We start from the raw sequence: 9,718 nt of genomic DNA on the forward strand, positions 1-9,718 counted from the left end.
CCACCAGGTTACCCTGAAACATCTTTCATCTGTTTCCTCTGACCACCAGGTTCCCTGAAACATCTTTCCAATCATCCGTTTCTCTGACCACCAGGTTCCCTGAAACATCTTTCATCTGTTTCTCTGACCACCAGGTTCCCTGAAACATCTTTCATCTGTTTCCTCTGACCACCAGGTTCCCCTGAAACATCTTTCCAATCATCTGTTTCCTCTGACCACCAGGTTCTGAAACATCTTTCATCTGTTTCCCTCTGACCACCAGGTTCCCTGAAACATCTTTCATCTGTTTCCTCTGACCACCAGGTTCCCCTGAAACACCTTTCATCTGTTTCTCTGACCACCAGGTTCCCCTGAAACATCTTTCATCTGTTTCCTCTGACCACCAGGTTCCTCTGAAACATCTTTCATCTGTTTCCCTCTGACCACCAGGTTCCTCTGAAACATCTTTCATCTGTTTCCTCTGACCACCAGGTTCCCCTGAAACATCTTTCATCTGTTTCCTCTGACCACCAGGTTCCCTGAAACATCTTTCCAATCATCTGTTTCTTCGACCACCAGGTTCCCCTGAAACATCTTTCATCTGTTTCCTCTGACCACCAGGTTCCCCTGAAACATCTTTCATCTGTTTCCTCTGACCACCAGGTTCCCTGAAACATCTTTCATCTGTTTCCTCTGACCACCAGGTTCCTCTGAAACATCTTTCCAATCATCTGTTTCCTCTGACCACCAGGTTCCTCTGAAACATCTTTTTTCATCTGTTTCCTCGACCACCAGGTTCCCCTGAAACATCTTTCATCTGTTTCCTCTGACCACCAGGTTCCCTGAAACATATTTCATCTGTTCCTCTGACCACCAGGTTACCCTGAAACATCTTTCATCTGTTTCCTCTGACCACCAGGTTCCCCGGAAACATCTTTCCAATCATCTGTTTCCTCTGACCACCAGGTTCCCCTGAAACATCTTTCATCTGTTTCCTCTGACCACCAGGTTCCCCTGAAACATCTTTCCAATCATCTGTTTCCTCTGACCACCAGGTTCCCCTGAAACATCTTTCATCTGTTTCCTCTGACCACCAGGTTCTCCTGAAACACCTTTCATCTGTTTCCTCTGACCACCAGGTTCCCCTGAAACATCTTTCATCTGTTTTCTCTGACCACCAGGTTCCCCTGAAACATCTTTCATCTGTTTCCTCTGACCACCAGGTTCCCCTGAAACATCTTTCATCTGTTTCCTCTGACCACCAGGTTCCCTGAAACATCTTTCATCTGTTTCCTCTGACCACCAGGTTCCCCTGAAACATCTTTCATCTGTTTCTCTGACCACCAGGTCCCCTGAAACATCTTTCATCTGTTTCCTCTGACCACCAGGTTCCCCTGAAACATCTTTCATCTGTTTCCTCTGACCACCAGGTTCCTCTGAAACATCTTTCATCTGTTTCCTCTGACCACCAGGTTCCTCTGAAACATCTTTCCAATCATCTGTTTCTCTGACCACCAGGTTCCCCTGAAACATCTTTCATCTGTTTCCTCTGACCACCAGGTTCCCTGAAACATCTTTCCAATCATCTGTTTCCTCTGACCACCAGGTTCCTCTGAAACATCTTTCATCTGTTTCCTCGGACCCACCAGGTTCCTCTGAAACATCTTTCATCTGTTTCTCTGACCACCAGGTTCCTCTGAAACATCTTTCCAATCATCTGTTTCCTCTGACCACCAGGTTCCCTGAAACATCTTTCATCTGTTTCCTCTGACCACCAGGTTCCCCGGAAACATCTTTCCAATCATCTGTTTACTCTGACCACCAGGTTCCCTGAAACATCTTTCATCTGTTTCCTCTGACCACCAGGTTCCTCTCAAACATCTTTCATCTGTTTCCTCTGACCACCAGGTTCCCCTGAAACATCTTTCATCTGTTTCCTCTGACAACCAGGTTCCCCTGAAACATCTTTCATCTGTTTCCTCTGACCACCAGGTTCCCCTGAAACATCTTTCATCTGTTTCCTCTGACCACCAGGTTCCCTGAAACATCTTTCATCTGTTTCCTCTGACCACCAGGTTCCCCTGAAACATCTTTCATCTGTTTCCTCTGACCACCAGGTTCCTCTGAAACATCTTTCATCTGTTTCCTCTGACCACCAGGTCCCCTGAAACATCTTTCATCTGTTTCCCTCTGACCATCAGGTTCCCGGAAACATCTTTCCAATCATCTGTTTCTCTGACCACCAGGTTCCCTGAAACATCTTTCCAATAATCTGTTTCCCTGACCACCAGGTTCCTCTGAAACATCTTTCCAATCATCTGTTTCCTCTGACCACCAGGTTCCCCCTGAAACATCTTTCATCTGTTTCCTCTGACCACCAGGTTCCCTGAAACATCTTTCATCTGTTTCCTCTGACCACCAGGTTCCCCTGAAACATCTTTCATCTGTTTCCTCTGACCACCAGGTTCCCCTGAAACATCTTTCCAATCATCTGTTTCCTCTGACCACCAGGTTCCTCTGAAACATCTTTCATCCGTTTCCTCTGACCACCAGGTTCCCCTGAAACATCTTTCATCTGTTTCCTCTGACCACCAGGTTCTCCTGAAACATCTTTCATCTGTTTCCTCTGACCACCAGGTTCCTCTGAAACATCTTTCATCTGTTTCCTCTGACCACCAGGTTCTCCTGAAACATCTTTCATCTGTTTCCTCTGACCACCAGGTTCTCCTGAAACACCTTTCCAATCATCTGTTTCTCTGACCACCAGGTTCCTCTGAAACATCTTTCATCCGTTTCCTCTGACCACCAGGTTCTCCTGAAACATCTTTCCAATCATCTGTTTCCTCTGACCACCAGGTTCCTCTGAAACATCTTTCATCTGTTTCCTCTGACCACCAGGTTCCCCTGAAACATCTTTCATCTGTTTCCTCTGACCACCAGGTTCCTCTGAAACATCTTTCATCTGTTTCCTCTGACCACCAGGTTCCCCTGAAACATCTTTCATCTGTTTCCTCTGACCACCAGGTTCCCCTGAAACATCTTTCATCTGTTTCCTCTGACCACCAGGTTCCCCTGAAACATCTTTCATCTGTTTCCTCTGACCACCAGGTTCCTCTGAAACATCTTTCATCTGTTTCCTCTGACCACCAGGTTCCTCTGAAACATCTTTCCAATCATCTGTTTCCTCTGACCACCAGGTTCCCCTGAAACATCTTTCATCTGTTTCCTCTGACCACCAGGTTCCCCTGAAACATCTTTCCAATCATCTGTTTCCTCTGACCACCAGGTTCCCCTGAAACATCTTTCCAATCATCTGTTTCCTCTGACCACCAGGTTCCCTGAAACATCTTTCCAATCATCTGTTTCCTCTGACCACCAGGTTCCCTGAAACACCTTTCATCTGTTTCCTCTGACCACCAGGTTCCCCTGAAACATCTTTCATCTGTTTCCTCTGACCACCAGGTTCCCTGAAACATCTTTCATCTGTTTCCTCTGACCACCAGGTTCCTCTGAAACATCTTTCATCTGTTTCCTCTGACCACCAGGTTCCCCTGAAACATCTTTCATCTGTTTCTCTGACCACCAGGTTCCCTGAAACATCTTTCCAATCATCTGTTTCCTCTGACCACCAGGTTCCCCTGAAACATCCTTCACCTGTTTCCTCTGACCACCAGGTTCCTCTGAAACATCTTTCATCTGTTTCCTCTGACCACCAGGTTCATTCACAAGGCTGGAATCTAGTTTACACCCAGGGTGCTTCCCATGGCAGCCTATTCCCTCTGTAGTACACTACTTCTACCAGGGCCCATATATGGCTCTCGTCAAAAGCATTGCGCTGTATAGGAAATAGGATAGGATGCCATTTGGGGCGTACCACCTCTGTTGGGAAGCCCAGAGGAATACTGTAGTACAGTAAAACTGACTGCAGAGGGGTTAAATCATGGTTGGGACATGTCTGGTGTTACATTGCTGTATACAGAATCTGCTCTTTAATGGAGAGGAAAGGAATGCGTGCGCACACACACATAGAGATTGCTTTAAAAATAGCTCCGGGGCAGTTCTGAATGAATCACTGGCAGAGCACAGAGGTACTCATGCCCATATGTACGCACACACACACACACACACACACACACACACACACACACACACACACACACACACACACACACACACACACACACACACACACACACACACACACACACACACACACACACACACACACACACACACACACACACAGAGAGAGAAATATGCAGAAGGTGAATGCTGTTGATTTGAGGTTGAGGATTAGAGGGAGAATGGGTGGATGTAGTGTTCACTGAATGCCTCCTCTAATCCCTGTATTACCACACAGCTCCAATCTGATCATCACTCCTCTCCCCTTCATCCTCTCTCTGCCCCTCCCTCCATCCATGTTGATCTCCATGGTTACAGCACACTCTCCCGGACCTCACTCACCTCTCAATCCTCCTCCTCCCCATCTCCCCCCTCTCTCACCTTATAATCCCCTTACTCCCCTCACCCTCACCTCACTCACCTCTCAATATCCTCACTCCCTTTCTCCCCGCAACTCAGTCACCTTTCAATATCCTTCCCTCCCCTCTCCCTCTCACTCACTTTACTTCTCAATATCCTTCCCTCCCTTCTCCTCTCAACTCACTTGACTCACCTCTCAATCCCCTTACTCCCCTCTCCCTCTCACCTCACTCACCTCTCAATATCCCTCACTCCCCTCTCCCTCAACTCCCTCACCTCACTCACCTCTCAATATCACTCACTACCCTCTCCTCTCCTTCAAATCTCAATATCCCTCACTCCCATCTTCCCCTCCCTCTCTCAAACGTCATTTTTATAGAATTCTATTTCTATCTTCAACAAACAAAGGAAGTTCATTCACTATATACTGTAGACCTGATAAAACAACCCCCACTATATACTGTAGACCTGATAAAACAACCCCCACTATATACTGTACACCTGATAAAACAACCCCACTATATACTGTAGACCTGATAAAACAACCCCCACTATATACTGTAGACCTGATAAAACAACCCCACTATATACTGTAGACCTGATAAAACAACCCCACTATATACTGTAGACCTGATAAAACAACCCCCACTATATACTGTAGACCTGATAAAACAACCCCACTATATACTGTAGACCTGATAAAACAACCCCCACTATATACTGTAGACCTGATAAAACAACCCCACTATATACTGTAGACCTGATAAAACAACCCCACTATATACTGTAGACCTGATAAAACAAAAACCCACTATATACTGTACACCTGATAAAACAACCCCACTATATACTGTAGACCTGATAAAACAACCCCACTATATACTGTAGACCTGATAAAACAACTCTACTATATACTGTACACCTGATAAAACAACCCCACTATATACTGTAGACCTGATAAAACAACCCCTACTATATACTGTAGACCTGATAAAACAACCCCCACTATATACTGTAGACCTGATAAAACAACCCCACTATATACTGTAGACCTGATAAAACAACCCCTACTATATACTGTACACCTGATAAAACAACCCCCACTATATACTGTAGACCTGATAAAACAACCCCTACTATATACTGTAGACCTGATAAAACAACCCCACTATATACTGTAGACCTGATAAAACAACCCCCACTATATACTGTAGACCTGATAAAACAACCCCACTATATACTGTAGACCTGATAAAACAACCCCACTATATACTGTAGACCTGATAAAACAACCCCACTATATACTGTAGACCTGATAAAACAACCCCCACTATATACTGTAGACCTGATAAAACAACCCCACTATATACTGTAGACCTGATAAAACAACCCCACTATATACTGTAGACCTGATAAAACAACCCCACTATATACTGTAGACCTGATAAAACAACCCCTACTATATACTGTAGACCTGATAAAACAACCCCCACTATATACTGTAGACCTGATAAAACAACCCCACTATATACTGTAGACCTGATAAAACAACCCCCACTATATACTGTAGACCTGATAAAAACAACCCCCACTATATACTGTAGACCTGATAAAAACAACCCCCCACTATATACTGTAGACCTGATAAAACAACCCCCACTATATACTGTAGACCTGATAAAACAACCCCCACTATATACTGTAGACCTGATAAAACAACCCCACTATATACTGTAGACCTGATAAAACAACCCCACTATATACTGTAGACCTGATAAAACAACCCCCACTATATACTGTAGACCTGATAAAACAACCCCTACTATATACTGTAGACCTGATAAAACAACCCCCACTATATACTGTAGACCTGATAAAACAACCCCTACTATATACTGTAGACCTGATAAAACAACCCCACTATATACTGTAGACCTGATAAAACAACCCCACTATATACTGTAGACCTGATAAAACAACCCCCACTATATACTGTAGACCTGATAAAACAACCCCACTATATACTGTAGACCTGATAAAACAACCCCACTATATACTGTAGACCTGATAAAACAACCCCCACTATACTGTAGACCTGATAAAACAACCCCTACTATATACTGTAGACCTGATAAAACAACCCCACTATGATACTGTAGACCTGATAAAACAACCCCCCACCTGATAAAACAACCCTATACTGTAGACCTGATAAAAACAACCCACTATATACTGTAGACCTGATAAAACAACCCCACTATATACTGTAGACCTGATAAAACAACCCCGTGTATACTCCCCTTCTGTCCATCTCCCCACCACTCCTCTCTCTCTTCTCCCTCTACTCCTCTTCTGTCCATCTCCACTCCACTCCCTCTCCTCTCTACTTACTCCCTCTCTACATCCTCTCTCTGTTCATCTCCCTTCTACTCCCCTCTCGCTGTCCATCTCCATCCACCCTCTCTCTCTACTCCCTCTCTACATCCTCTCTGTTCATCTCCCCTTCTACTCCCTCTCTCTGTCCATCTCCCTTCTACTCCCTCTCTCTGTTCATCTCCTCTTCTACACCCTCTCTCTGTTCATCTCCCCTCTACACCCTCTCTCTGTCCATCTCCCTATACTCCCTCTCTCTATCCATCCATCTCCTCTACTCCCTTCTGTCCATTGCCCCTCTACTCCCTCTCTGTTTATCTCCCTTCTACACCCTCTCTCTGTTCATCTCCCTTCTACACCCTCTCTCTGTTCATCTCCCTTCTACACCCTCTCTGTTTATCTCCACTCTACTCCCTCTCTACTCCCTCTCTGTTCATCTCCCTTCTACACCCTCTCTCTGTCCATCTCCCTTCTACACCCTCTCTCTGTTCATCTCCCTTCTACACCCTCTCTGTTTATCTCCACACTCCACTCTCTCCTCTCTACTCCTCTCTACTCCTCTCTCTGTTCATCTCCCTTCTACACCCTCTCTCTGTTCATCTCCCTTCTACACCCTCTCTCTGTTCATCTCCACTCCACTCCCTCTCCTCTCTACTCCCTCTCTCTGTTCATCTCCTCTCTACTCCCTCTCTCTGTTCATCTCCCTTCTACTCCCTCTCTCTGTTCATCTCCCCTCCACTCCCTCTCCTCTCTACTCCCTCTCTCTGTTCATCTCCCCTCTACTCCCTCTCTCTGTTCATCTCCCTTCTACTCCCTCTCTCTGTTCATCTCCCCTCTACTCCCTCTCTCTGTTCATCTTCCTTCTACCCTCTCTCTGTTCATCTCCTTCTACTCCCTCTCTCTGTTCATCTCCTTCTACTCCTCTCTCTGTTCATCTCCTTCTACTCCCTCTCTCTGTTCATCTCCTTCTACACCTCTCTCTGTTCATCTCCTTCTACACCCTCTCTGTTCATCTCCCTTCTACTCCCTCTCTCTGTTCATCTCCCCTCTACTCCCTCTCTCTGTTCATCTCCCTTCTACTCCCTCTCTCTGTTCATCTCCCTTCTACTCCCTCTCTCTGTTCATCTCCCCTCTACTCCCTCTCTCTGTTCATCTCCCTTCTACTCCCTCTCTCTGTTCATCTCCCTTCTACTCCCTCTCTCTGTTCATCTCCCTTCTACACCCTCTCTCTGTTCATCTCCCTTCTACTCCCTCTCTCTGTTCATCTCCCTTCTACACCCTCTCTCTGTTCATCTCCCTTCTACTCCCTCTCTCTGTTCATCTCCCCTCTACTCCCTCTCTGTTCATCTTCCTTCTACTCCCTCTCTCTGTTCATCTCCCTTCTACACCCCTCTCTCTGTTCATCTCCCTTCTACTCCCTCTCTCTGTTCATCTCCTTCTACACCCTCTCTCTGTTCATCTCCCTTCTACTCCTCTCTCTGTTCATCTCCTTCTACTCCTCTCTCTGTTCATCTTCCTTCTACGCCCTCTCTGTTCATCTCCCTTCTACACCCTCTCTCTGTTCATCTCCTTCTACCCTCTCTCTGTTCATCTCCCTTCTACTCCCTCTCTCTGTTCATCTTCCTTCTACTCCCTCTCTCTGTTCATCTCCTTCTACACCCTCTCTCTGTTCATCTCCCTTCTACACCCTCTCTCTGTTCATCTCCCTTCTACACCCTCTCTCTGTTCATCTCCCTTCTACACCCTCTCTCTGTTCATCTCCTTCTACTCCCTCTCTCTGTTCATCTCCCTTCTACACCCTCTCTCTGTTCATCTCCTTCTACACCCTCTCTCTGTTCATCTCCCTGTACTCCCTCTCTGTTCATCTCCCTTCTACACCCTCTCTCTGTTCATCTCCCTTCTACACCCTCTCTCTGTTCATCTCCTTCTACACCCTCTCTCTGTTCATCTCCCTTCTACTCCCTCTCTCTGTTCATCTCCCTTCTACACCCTCTCTCTGTTCATCTCCTTCTACTCCCTCTCTCTGTTCATCTCCTTCTACTCCCTCTCTCTGTTCATCTCCCTTCTACTCCCTCTCTCTGTTCATCTCCCTTCTACACCCTCTCTCTGTTCATCTCCCTTCTACACCCTCTCTCTGTTCATCTCCCTTCTACTCCCTCTCTCTGTTCATCTCCCTTCTACACCCTCTCTCTGTTCATCTCCTTCTACTCCCTCTCTCTGTTCATCTCCTTCTACACCCTCTCTCTGTTCATCTCCCTGTACTCCTCTCTCTGTTCATCTCCCTTCTACACCCTCTCTCTGTTCATCTCCCTTCTACACCCTCTCTCTGTTCATCTCCTTCTACCCTCTCTCTGTATATCTCCTTCTACACCCTCTCTCTGTTCATCTCCCTTCTACACCCTCTCTCTGTTCATCTCCCTTCTACACCCTCTCTCTGTTCATCTCCCTTCTACTCCTCTCTCTGTTCATCTCCCTTCTACACCCTCTCTCTGTTCATCTCCCCCTCTACACCCTCTCTGTTCATCTCCCTTCTACTCCCTCTCTCTGTTCATCTTCCTTCTACTCCCTCTCTCTGTTCATCTTCCTTCTACACCCTCTCTCTGTTCATCTTCCTTCTACACCCTCTCTCTGTTTATCTCCCTTCTACACCCTCTCTCTGTTCATCTCCCTTCTACACCCTCTCTCTGTTCATCTCCCTTCTACACCCTCTCTCTGTTCATCTCCCCTGTACTCCTTCTCTCTTCTACACTCTCTTTCCTTCTCCCCTCTACTCCCTCTCTCTTAACCCTCTCCCCTTCCAGTCTGGTCCCTGTAGTGTAGTCACACCCCTTCCACTTGAACCTAATGTAGCAGGCCTGACCTGCCTTTCTTTCTCACCGGAGGT

At 46.3% G+C, this 9,718-nt stretch overlaps 1 long non-coding RNA gene across 4 annotated transcripts; it reads right to left on the reverse strand.

Moving 5' to 3' along the window:
* Window positions 1-4,818: 4,818 nt before the first annotated feature.
* On the reverse strand, window positions 4,819-6,530 carry LOC127916620 (uncharacterized). Of its 4 annotated transcripts, XR_008095401.1 has the most exons (5): window positions 6,397-6,530; window positions 6,103-6,265; window positions 5,839-5,968; window positions 5,645-5,806; window positions 4,819-5,189 (listed from the first exon to the last, which is right to left on the reverse strand). It is a non-coding gene; the product is annotated as an uncharacterized LOC127916620 (long non-coding RNA). The 4 variants fall into 4 exon arrangements; XR_008095403.1 differs by having other exon boundaries at window positions 5,774-5,806; window positions 6,233-6,530; XR_008095402.1 differs by having other exon boundaries at window positions 4,819-5,124; window positions 6,233-6,530.
* Between the last annotated feature and the right edge of the window lie 3,188 nt (window positions 6,531-9,718).

The sequence above is a fragment of the Oncorhynchus keta genome, chromosome 37 (genome assembly GCF_023373465.1).
Source record: "Oncorhynchus keta strain PuntledgeMale-10-30-2019 chromosome 37, Oket_V2, whole genome shotgun sequence".
NCBI lineage: Eukaryota > Metazoa > Chordata > Actinopteri > Salmoniformes > Salmonidae > Oncorhynchus > Oncorhynchus keta.